Consider the following 13,187-nt stretch of genomic DNA (forward strand, 5'->3'; position numbering starts at 1 on the left):
TTTTACCAACTTTTATTGTATGTACTATATCATTCATAATTTAATCATGATCTATTAACCTTTTCACCTGTTTTAGCACATCCGAATCTTTTTCATTACAGCACCAAATTCTTTTTTTTTTTTTTTAGTAATTGTCTTAAAGCAGATGTTATTTGCGAATATTCGGTATAAAATCTCTCAAATAATTTACCATTCCTAGTTTTTTTTGTAATTCGGTTTTATTTGCTGGATTTTTTAAATCATCAATTGCTTCCACTCTACTTGGATCAGGCCTCATTCCGTTTTCATTCAATAAACATCCCAAGAACTTTACTTCATTTATTTCATACTGTATTTTTTTTTTTATTAAATTTAATATTATTTTCCCTCGCTACCTGTATAACCTGTATAACAATGTCATCAAAATAAATTACTATATCTTTAATTCTAGAAAACTATTTATTTAGCAAACTTAAAAATATTTCTGGAGCTACATTTAACTCGAATGCAAGTCTCAGAAACCTATTAGTACCAAATGGTGTACAGAAACTACAGATATTACTAAATTCCTCATCTGAAGCTATCTGCCAGAACCCATTTTTTAAATCTATAACAGTGTAATATTTTTTTCCTTCTAGTTTAGGTGTTATTCATTTTAAAGTTGGTATTGGATATTTAACTATTTTGAGTGATTTATACAGATCCTGGGGATCCAGACATACACGTTGGCTTTTTTACTATAACAATATATGACAACCAGTCGACAGGTTCATTAACCAATTCTATTACTTTAATTTCTTCTAAGGGTTCTAATGTCTCTTTTAATCTGTTTCTTGTAGATAGTGGCACTTTTCTAGATGTATTTATCATTGGACTTATATTATCTTTTAAAACCAACTTACATTTTTCAGCTTACATAAAAAAGGCAGCTTTTTTTTCCTTATTTCATTTATTTAAAAAAAATATCAATTATAAATTTAAAAAAATAAAAATAAAAACACTACCACATAGATAAAGTTCTTCTCTATAAATTGTGGTAAATCTACAGTTAATATTGGCCTCACATACTTGTGCTGCGCAAAACAGTTTTGATGGGAAAAGAATTATTGTAATTTATCCTATAGAAGTAACTGTGATATTCTGACACAAAGAAAAAGGCATTCAAGTATCCTCATTACCGTATTCGTTCAAACACTAAATTAAGATTTTTTGAAAAATTGCCTATACTAAACTCCTTAGAAATCTTAACGGACCTCTACACCTGCGTACTGTTCCTAAGGATATTCAGATTTAAGTTTTGAAAAAATATTTGAATTTTTCATAACATTTTCAAGTCTTCGATCGTGGCAGATTTATGTTTTTTTTTTTTAAACTTAAATGAAAATTATTCTTAGCAACAGTTTGAAGTAGAAACATATGTTTTTGTACAAAAATTGATCCTACATACGTTATAAAAATTGAAAAAAAATATATATTAAAATAGACCCTTCTTTCTTGTGATAGCATATATATATATATATATATATATATGTTAAAAAATTTTAGCTTAATGTTAAGTTTTGCTGAAAAATTGCCTATACAATGCGCCTTAACAAATGCTAGCGTAGAGGCCCCATAATAAAAAAAATTGATTTTAATTTTTGAAAAATGTATTTATAATTTAGTATGAGACTATAGGTTAACCTTAAGTCCTATTTTCAGACCTTAAGTCCAAAAACTAAAAAAATCAATAAGAAGAAGAAAAAATGTTTACTTCTTCAAGAATTGAAGATTTTTTTGGGGGTTTCACACTGTTTATCGGTTGTACTACATCTAAAAGTATCTCACACAAATCTGGATTTTGGAAGTTACTAGACTATTCACTAAAAAAAAAAACCTGACTAATAATTTAAAAAATAGCTGATTCCGCACTGCGTTAAGCATTGTATTATTTTAGAATTATTGGAACCGTATTTTGTAAAAATTATTTATTAGTCAAGTGGGGGTGAATCTCTAAAATGTTGATATTACGGTTTGTATTTTATATTTGTTTAAATTAGTTATAACTTTTGGTTTATTAATTGCTAATTATTGTGTGGTATATGAGCGCGTGTTAATAAATACAAAGTACCCACAAATTATACACCTAAAATTGTAATAGGACACTATGTAAAACATATTAGTTATTTAAAAAAAAAACCTTTTAAATCAATTATTTTTAGTCATTTAATCAATAATATTTTGACTACTCTACTTTTAGTTTTTCGAAAATGGTCACACTGTATAAATTATATTATAATAATATCTTGTGTATTTTCTGGGTTATTGTGGCAATTGACTTTTGATTTTTCAGTTTAAATTACATTAAATCCTATTTGAATTTCTTAATTTTTATTATTTCCACTTTTGGGTTTCTCATGTACACGAAACAGTTATTCAAAAATTAACTTACTAGATAAAGTAACCTTGGAAAAAGGTCGATGAGCTTAAGTATTTTTACAAGAGTAAAATGCGACCATCAGATTTTAGGTTTAAAATGGTTTTATTGTAAAACAAAATGGCTCTTACTCGTAGAAAAAATCGTATATGTTAAAAATTATACCCTGAAGCTTTTATAAATCATCCTGAAAACAAATGGACTATGCAAGAGATTGTATTATATATAACTTATGTTTAAATTTTCCAATTATATAATTTTTAAACTGATCAGGAGTACTGTCGGGTGGGATATGTCAAGAATGAATTATCAACTCGGTGTTATTTATTATACTGACCATTACTGATAATTGCTCACAGCTCGGATTGGTATAAAGGAATAGGTCTGGAGAAATATTGTTTTTGGATAGCAATTAAGACACCATCGCCCTTTACTGCGAACACTATTATCAAGATTACATCTAATCAGTACATTATATTATAATCTATCTAATTCAGCATCACATATATTAGGCGATAATAGCCAAGTCCCGGTTAAAATAAAATACTGATAATGATTCAGACTAGGAAGATTTAGTTGAACATATTTTAACAAAACATTGTCAATATTTAAACCAATACTACTATTATTATCACTATTAGTTATTACTATTACAAGTATTACTTTAATTATAATTGTTTTAAGACAATGATACTTCAATAATATTTAAAACGTTGATAAAGATGGCCGAGGTACGCCGTGAGTAAGTCGGATAGGCAAAACCGTTTGCGCCCAATGACCTTGTCACGTGCCGGATTTTAATGGGCCGCTTGGTGGTGCGGTCGATGCTTTAGCTTTACAGCGTAGTATACACCGTAAAACTAAACTTTTGTAAAACATAATACCACAATAATTACCACATCTCTCTTTCCTCAGAACATCTCCGTTTTAAAATGCTTAGCTACCGCTTTTACATTCTCTGTAGGTCTGTATTACCTACTTGGTTGGCATATTTTACACTTTTTGAAAATCCGAAGTTTCTATCTACAACACTGTTAAAACCAACCAATCTAGTATAAATAATTATAATACAAGTTCATAATATTATGAACCTAACCTCACCTGCGTGTGTGTTTGTTTACCTACACCTATTGTCCATAGGCGCAACTAGAATCAATAATAATTATTCTAGTCTTTAGTTCATAAACGATAAAATCGTTCAATTGCAATTTAAATCTAAATCGATTATTTTATTTTTAAAAAAAACGCATTTTCATACGTCCCGTTTCTAGAGTTTTACCTTCACTCAACTAAAAAAATGATTTTTACAAAATATAGTTCCAATAATTTTAATTTGTTGGTTAACATTAGGTTTGGACTCAAAGTCTTAAAATTAGACTTAAGATAAACCTATCGTCTGCCACTAAAAGATAAATACATTTTTCAAAAATTAAAATCAAACTATTTTTTTTTTTTATTATGAGGCTTCTACACTAGCGTTTATTAAGGCGCATTGTATAGGCAATTTTTCACAAAACCTTAACATTTTTAAACATATATATATATATATATTACCGTATGAAGGATCTATTTTGAAATATCTTTTTTTTTTCAATTTTTATAACGCGTGTAGGACCAGTCAACAGCTATCAGTTGATTATTCTCTTGTATTGCAACAGATAAAAAGTAAGAAAATAAATTCTTTCACTGTACTTTAAGGAGTTTGAAAAAAAATCAGCAGTCTGGCTTTTAAGTCTCACGTTTGGCGTTATCGGCATTTTCCAAAATTGAGTTAACTTATATTTTTTTATAAACCTCGACCAACAACTTTAGACACTATGAAGTTTCCAAACAGAAATATAGTTTGCGAATGTCTATTTTCGCTTTTCACATTACATTTACTGTCCGCAAAAAAAGGGCACTAAGCCGGGAAAATATAATATAAGAAGCAGGCTTTTCAAAAAAAATAATATTTTGCCACACAACCTTGTGGTAAACATAGTTTTTTTTTTTAATAATAATTAGCAATAATAATAATCAAACTGATTGTTTTGTACAAGCCTATTGTAATGGTTTTTTTTAATACAAGTATTTAATAATTAAAAAACATTTGTATTTATTACTTTTTTGGTCTATAAAAAATCAAGAAAGTATGGTAATTGAAATAAAAACAAAATTTGATGTTGATAATCATTTTAAGAGCTTCTGAGAATATAAATATATTTGTCTAACTTTAATACAAAACATAATAATATACAGGTAGATCGGATTTCATATCATTTGAATTTGAAAACAGACTGTGTGTTACATCTTATAAATAGTTTTATTTAAGCTCATTACAAAGAGCTGTTCAAGAAGATACAAAATATGAATAAAACAAACAAATGATTTAAATTTTTTACAATTAAAAAGAAAAGTGTCAATTTTAGCTAAATTTTTAGCTTTATGTTTGTACAAAATAAAATGTTAGTTTTTGAGCAGATGATTTGTAGGTATAACCTAAGCATTTTCTCACTAAATTAATTATTCATCAATCTTTTATTTTTTTTTTATTTAACAGAATGGTAACTGTAGCTCTGGTCGCTTTTCTTCAAATCAATATATGAGCTTATTATAAAATACAAAAAGGTTTGGAGGGGAAACGTTTTGGCTCATAATTTATTTACAATATCCGGTTGTTCAACTCAGGTGTATCATTTAATTTTGAGGTTTCTACGGTAATAATTATAGAGTTCAAAGCCCTGCCACGACGATAAAATAATAATAATAAAATATAAAATCATTCATATTGTCATTGGACATAGTCGACCCAACTATTTATTTAGTTATTGCAACTAGACATATTTTATCGTAAACTGTTACAGTTACTGTGCTGTGAAAACAATAAAAAATAATCAATTTCATCTATTTTTCACGTTATGTTTGCGAATAAGAAATATATTTTTAGTAAATAAGTACACTAGTTGTATTATATTGAAAATATTACAATCGTGATCCCCAACTTTTATTTTAGACAATTTCTGACAAATGAAACGTGTAGAAATATTACATACCAGTTTTCGCATAACAATTACACTTAAGGAAAAATGTGGGCACGGGATTTTCCAGAGATTATCATTTATCCGATATAAAAATATGGCGACGTTCTTTTATCGATGGGTTTACTTGTCTACTGTGTGATGCATTGACTCTCTTCGGGTCCACAGGGAAATCAGATTTTTTCCCGTTGGTTCCTTATCTATATATATATATATATATAATAATAATATATCCTCGTGATTCGAGTAACATTGACATGCTGGGCAAATTAAATTTTGCTCATGTTGTAAGCTTTAGAACAGACTATTTTTTCAGCTTGGCGTCGAAGATTTTTTTTCAAGTACAATATAATCCTCCAAATCCAAGGTAGAATATTGTGTACCTAAAGAGCAAAAACCCATTCACTGTGTATCTTCAGAAATTTAGTAAATATTTGGCTCTTACAAACTGCTGCCGTTCCGGTATTATAATAATAATAATAATATGTTTTAAGTGGCGCTTTCTTCCCGTTTAGTTTGCCCAATAAATTATTACAGGCAACGATAACGCTTGAAGTAATTAACGCGGAATTTAAAATAATAATAACAGTCTTAAAAACGCATCGTTAGCAGCTTTATTGTGTAAGTACGACGACGAAGAGTGTACAAGATATATTTTTGTAAAAGGTTTTTCGTTATAGGGCGTGTGTTATATTATAGAGTGTTGTAATACCTAAAGGGGCTTATGTGCAAGTCTCTTAATTGGACGGGCAATCATAGCGGGTATTATGTTATGTTTTAATATATTTGTTTACCTCGCAGCTAAGCTATTAAATTGTGTCTTGTTTACACCGAAAATGTTAACACTACCTTGTCCGATGTCCCTATTCGACAAAATCGATAACGACTTGCGTCAACAGAGTCCAATTAAATTCATGTTATTAATCTGGAAAGCCCCACTTCCCCTACAAAAAAAATACATACAGGGTGATTCTTTTATCACGGGCCACTCAATATAATATATCTCACTGGGTTTAATATTAATGGTTGAATTTCTTTTTTTCATAAAGTGTTTTTATACAGGGTGTTCCAGCATGAAAGAATAAGTAATAGGTGATTGGACATCTGGAGGACCTCCCAAATAAGCCCCCCGTTTTCATTTTTTCAAAATAAGTCAAAAATTAAAAGGTTTCGACAATTAAGTAAAAAAATAATGACTTAAAAATAAAAAATAAATTATTCCTGTTATTCAGTGCAAAAAGCTCACCTGAAAAGAGGGGTCACATCATTTTCAGTCCCTTTTGGCCCCTAACTCGTCTTTTATCATTTATTTCATACCCGTAGTCTAATCATTTATCTCAAATCACTAATATCTTATCATTTATTTCTTATCTCTTGTGTCTAATTATTTACCTCTAATCTCTCATCGCTTATCTCTTATCAATTATCACTTGTAATTATTTTTTTGTTTCTTGTCTCTTATTATTTTTCATTTACCACATCTCGTTTAGTCACATTTTTTGTAGAAAAAAAATATTTTTTTCATTTATTTTCAATGCTCATGAATATTATTAGATAATCCTCCTAACCTAAAGAGGACTACGACACTTGGGAAATAACGTTCATTCGGTTTATACGAATAGCGTTGCTCAAAAATCCAACCGCAATGCCACGAGTAAAATATAATAATATTATTATTAAAGGCCTCGACGCTTTTTATCTCCAAGCAATGCCTTATGGGAATTGAAATGACGCCTGGTATAACGTTGGAATTTTATTTGCAAGGAACGCATCTAACAAAACGTCTTCGAGGCCTAGTTTCGGCGTGGAGTTAAGAAAGTATTGATTTTTAGATATTTCTTTTTTTTTTACTTTTGAACCATCGCATCGAATCAATTTCTTCAAAGTAGTCAGTAAAAAATCAGACATCTTTATTGATTAAGCTTGAAATATATACTTGTCCAGACTCACAACTAAGCTAATAAAATGATAAAATAGCATTTAAAAATTAAAGCTTTAAAGAAACTACCATAGTACGTCTTATAATTCTATCATAAAAACAATAAAGAAATCCCCTAAAGTTACACACATAAGAGCGGTCACGGGTCTTTTTAAATGTATGATACGAATTTTTGTATGCCATTTTATTGAGAAGACAATTGTGTAATCAAAGTTACAAAACTACTATACCTCTACCAAGCCTTTTGAATACTGAAATTATTAATTAGAACATCTTATCTGAAATATTAATAATACCCAACCAAGTTTAATTTGTTATTTTGTCTGATTTAGATGTTATATTGTAATTAACGACGAGCCATATGGGATTTGCCAGCTCTTTGAATTTCTATTTGGGCGCAAAGAGTATGCACAAACAAGACACGCTTGCACGTTTTGTGGGCGACATACAAACGTTACAAGCGCCTTCAGTTCAATGGTAAAACAATTTAATAATATGATATCATTTTTTAACACAATATTATGATGATGATGATTTTTTTTAATGTTATTTTTGCTATTAGTACCTAACCGAAACGCTCAGTATAGTTTAAAGTTGTTTTCACAATGGTTTTACTTTGAAGAGTTTCTGAATTTTCTGAGTTTTTTTTAAATATTTGTACATCAAAAAAACACATTTTTTTACCTTTGTACATTTTCAATTAATCGTTCGACAATAAAAGATATCATATTTTTTTTTAATAATTTTACAAAAATTAACTAACAAACAAAGCCTACGTGCCGACCCCGACTTGGCAACGGTTTTTTTTTTTGGGTTTTTTATAAAACTATATTAGACACAACGATCACCCAACTAAGTAGCGCCATTGAATATAATTATTACTGCAAAAAAAAAATGAATAACATCAACACGAAGACGCTGCAATAATAATATTATTTTGTATTGGATTTTAATCGGCCAGCGAGAAAACATTCGAAGGCGAAAAAATAATATGTCCTTCAAACGAAATGTTGGCATTGGAGCGGGTCCAGTGCCGGTTCATATTTTTAGGTCTACCCAAAATATTATGTAGGATACAAATAGCTGTTTTTCGTTTAGTATAAATAAAAATATATTCTCCACTGCGGTTGTATTAGACGTACAAAAAAACAAAAAAATTGTTAGAAAAAAAAACGCGCGTCTATTTTATAGGTTCTTCTTCTTATTATTTTTTTTTTGTTTTCTTACTTTCAAACGTGTATCGTTTATTTAACCGCTTTGGCAGGACGTGTCTCCCATAATATTATACACCGGTCGTTCTTACATATTATTATTATTATGGTAGTACAAACACACACAATTGTTCGGATTTATTATCGGATCCATTCGATGCGAAACACTATCTGTTTAGTACTATATTTTTCTAAAAACTATAAAATCACAGCCGGTTTCACAAATTATTATAAAAATACACTATTAACATAATGTTAGTTGACAATTCATTTAAATTTAACATCTAGTTAAATTAAGTACGTTTCACCATAACATTATTACTACCAAGTTCTATTTGTTAAGTTAAATGATACTTGGGTTACCAAAGCGGTTACCTCGATTCCATCGTTTTCATCGGTTATCACGAAATGTGATAACCGATAAGTGATAATAATATTATAGTCATATATAATAATTTTATAATAAAAACTCAACTAGTAATGTATAATAGAACCGCTTGGTCTAACATTATTTCTCAAAATACATTTTGATTGGGTCCGGTTAAGATAAATGTGAATTTTACACGTGCCACAGGTTTAACCGAAAACAATATTGCAAAGTCATAGAAAACAAACAGACTGATGAAAACGAAATTCGGGTTGTAAACGACGTTGTACTGATCGGGTTGTAATATGTACAATTATTAATTTTACATATTAGCTACTCGAAGAGCAATAATCTTTTAATGTATGTACATTGGTCGTCGGTAAAATTATTACTATTAGTATAATATTCTCAAAACCAGTCAACGATTTATAACGAATTATAGATGCATGTACATGTATAATAATATGTACAACAATTATACAAATCTACAATTTACGAGCAATATAATATCATGCCAAGACGGGTAGTTTTATATATATATATAGGTATTATCTTGCCGGTGCAATAGGTTTTTATTTCGAATTATATTCCGCTCTCGGTCATTAACCTGTCCTTAATATAGGTACTATATTAATACTAAATAATATGTCTGGTTTTGGTTTATACAATTTTCGACGGCCGACCCGGTCATCCCAGGGGAAACGCTGTTTTATGGGATTAGATGTACAAAACTATATCTTGATAATTACACGGGTAGTAAAAATGCCTTTATCTCCCCTCCGCTGCTTTCCCCGGGCTCTGGGCGCCGTTTAAATAGCTAATAATTATAGGCAGACACTGCAGTAGTTATAGGTAATTATGATGTTTTCAACGTACGTGCGAGAACTGCCCATCACAAGACATCATTGCATCATTTTGATTGCCATTCCAGTGTTCCAATCGCGTGTGCTTTGGCCATATGGAAGAGATGAAAGTCTGCCAACAGAGAAAGGAAAGTGAAAAACAGACACGGTTGATCGATAATCGATTTGGGTGTGTGCAAGGCTAGAGAAGTCCAGATCCAGTAGGATTTGCAAGGGTGCCAAAGAATGGAAGCCAAAGGGTAGAGTGGCCGATCACAGATGACTGGGAAAAGAGACAAAGTAAAATAGGTTATACCTAGTAGAATTATTAGTGGCAACAATTGCAGGACGTTATTTAGTGATTGTAAAATAAACCATAACGACGACGTTCTAGCGTGTTATCAATTAAGAAGTATACCGTGCCCAATCTTACCTAACACCACCTGACTTAACCTTCCAATAATAATTGACCTCCAGATATCCCGGTATAATCATTAATCAATTGTTATAGATTCTGAAATTACCTAACATTTGCACAATTGCATTCGAAGCTCGAACGTAAATAGATAATATTTTATTGGTCGTCAAGATGAAAGAATTTCATCCTTTCTACATCAGTTATGACATGTCTATCAAGTATAATATCTCCTTTCGAATACAAGGTCCAACAGAGCCAAAACACAAGTCCAACAAGCGTTGGGCTTTTTCAACGAGTTTTCTATAATTCAAATTTATAAGTTGATAAACGAGAAAATTTCAAATTTCAAATTTTTTATTATGTGAGATCAGATTAGCTATTAGCATGTTTGGTAAAACAAAATTGTCAAATTTTTCTCAACTTTACAGGAGAGCAAAACATTCAGTTTCCATATTACTATTCAATTACATTTTATAACCATGTTATTAATTATTCGATTCTTGCGTTACCTATCTAATGAATTTATCATAAATCTGAACGCGCTAATCGATTCCCCGCGCAAAATGAAATAAAACAGTGTGGCCAACTTGATTCGGCCAAAAAAATGAGACATAATGAGATGGTGCATATTGAGCGACGATCAATAATGATATATATATTTATGTGATCAAGGCCATCTGAATAATATACAGTTCATCGCTACTGTTTCATTTCTCGATCCACCCCCGGAAAAAAAGGAATTTGGCAAAAAAATACAACACTCAATCACGGCCAGTACACACCGAATACAAATACAGTATTTTTCGGGACAAAGTTTTCTACTGAAACCCCAAGCCTCGATGGTTTTATTTACAATGTTATATTGTCAAAAAGAAATGTCATTTCGATTAGTAACGGCAACGTGACCGACCGTTTTTTATTGAATCCAAATCCGTGTTTCTACTCGAGTGGGGTCCAACTTAAAAAGAGTAAATATATCTTCGGATTTCGAACGGTGGACCCGGTCGAGTAGCAACATATAGACTTTTTCGTTTAAGTAATATCCTTATTGTACACGGTTAGGTCTACTAGCTATATTGTTATACATATGTAAAACCCGCTTGACTACAATGGTATGTTTGTTTTGCCGTTGAAATAGGCGCGAAAGCAGTAAAGAGTAAACTGTCACATCCCAGGGGGTCGCCATAAATAAAAAATATCATTAAAAAAAGCGAAATTACATTTCTCTGATAGATATTTGTTATTTGTTTTTACTACTGTAACCGCGTGATACAAAACATACGGCTTAACACTTATGGTATTATCACATTATCAAATGAAATTCGAACAGCTGACGATAACGTACAGTCGACAAGGATTGTGTTTAACAACCTATAAAAAAAGTATTAATTTTTATCCAAAAGGGTCACACTGTCGCTCGCCCTCTTGATTGCTTCGTTGCAGAGTACAGGACAGGATAATATGATATTACAGCCACATGCTATGGCCTATGAGAACAGATAGCTCACTCGGCCGAAAACAATAGACATTTTTAAAAAGGAAGCAGAAACCCCATCCCCATCCCTTTACAACAGCTTGCGTACGAGTCCGCACTACGGGAGATATTTTATCTGTAATCTCGTATCTCTTATCTCTCTTATCTTATCAGATAAATCATCAGACATTTACGTTAGGTTTTTTAACTGTCGATTTTTCCGGTTGTGTGCCAAAGTAAAGACATCAAATGTCAAAAGACTCCTGCTAAACGTCGCGAGGATATCAGTGTAGCCGCATGAATTAGTATAAATTATTGTGCAGGTATTTTGCAATATTATTGTACAAAATCCTTATAAATCACCACACATGAGATAATTTATTTTTTAACTAATCTGTGATAGCATTATGAAATCGTACGCTTGGATTACTTGCCGAGTTAGCCGTCTGTTTTTTTATAGTCTGTGATGTCTAGTGGGACGATTATACCTGTAATATTATTATATATTATTGTTGACCGTGGCACAAACGATAACGGTTTATATTGTCATCAAACATATAAGAATATATAGTATTGTAAGACACGGAATATACCGCAAAGCACGCGTCGGTTAGGCACGACATTTGATATAATATTTACACAACAATTAACGCCAATGAACGTGTTAACGAATTTAATATCGGCGTGGCGTATAACAACATATTGGTGTGTTTTTATTTATTGAAATTTCGGATAATACCAAGCAGAAGGGCGTTTCACCTGTGATCCTGGGAAAAAAACAAATTCATGGCTTCGAGTTGAACGCACTCGAAAAACCGTCAAAATAACCGTGAATCTCTATACTTAATGTGTTGTCTAAATATCAGTTGTAACTACTATATTGTGTTAAAACATTACAATATAACCGCAAACGGTTCTAGGACATTTCGGTCGGTTACACAAAGACATTTTGACTTTGGCGTACACAAAGAAAATTATCAATAAATTCAAGTTGTGAAATATTTGAATAAAACACTTAAACATATTATTATATTTTAGGACAACGACAACTTTTTTATGGTATAAGATTTTATTTTAATTACATTATTTTGGTACCGAACCGAGTTGAAAAAGACAAGGAATGGAATGGTGAAGTTGTTTTTCAGTTTAGAAGCACAATCTACAAAAAACAAAATGTAATATACTAATATATTTTATGTATTAACAAATTGTTTGTTCGAAATCTCTAGTTAAAACTTTTTTATTTTCATTAAGGAAAAGCTGAAAAAAATATAATTCTTATAAAATTTAATATTGTTATCGGTTGATGTTTATCTAATTATTATTATAACAACAACTAAGTGCTATAATGTGTAATCACAAAAGCAATTAATAAAAAAATATACTAAAAAAGCTACAACTAAATAATAATCAAACCCTATGCAAAAGTATTATATTAAAATATACCGTTTTGGTGTGTAATGTGTAACCAGATTGATAATAGTTAAAAGTTTCAAAATCCGTTTGAAATTAATACACAAGTCA

This window comes from Adelges cooleyi, unplaced genomic scaffold (assembly GCF_023614345.1).
Source record: "Adelges cooleyi isolate 19-005CV unplaced genomic scaffold, UGA_ACOO_1.1 ACOO_flye_CR_arks_rails_tigmint_CR_PRNA_651, whole genome shotgun sequence".
Taxonomy (NCBI): Eukaryota; Metazoa; Arthropoda; class Insecta; order Hemiptera; family Adelgidae; genus Adelges; species Adelges cooleyi.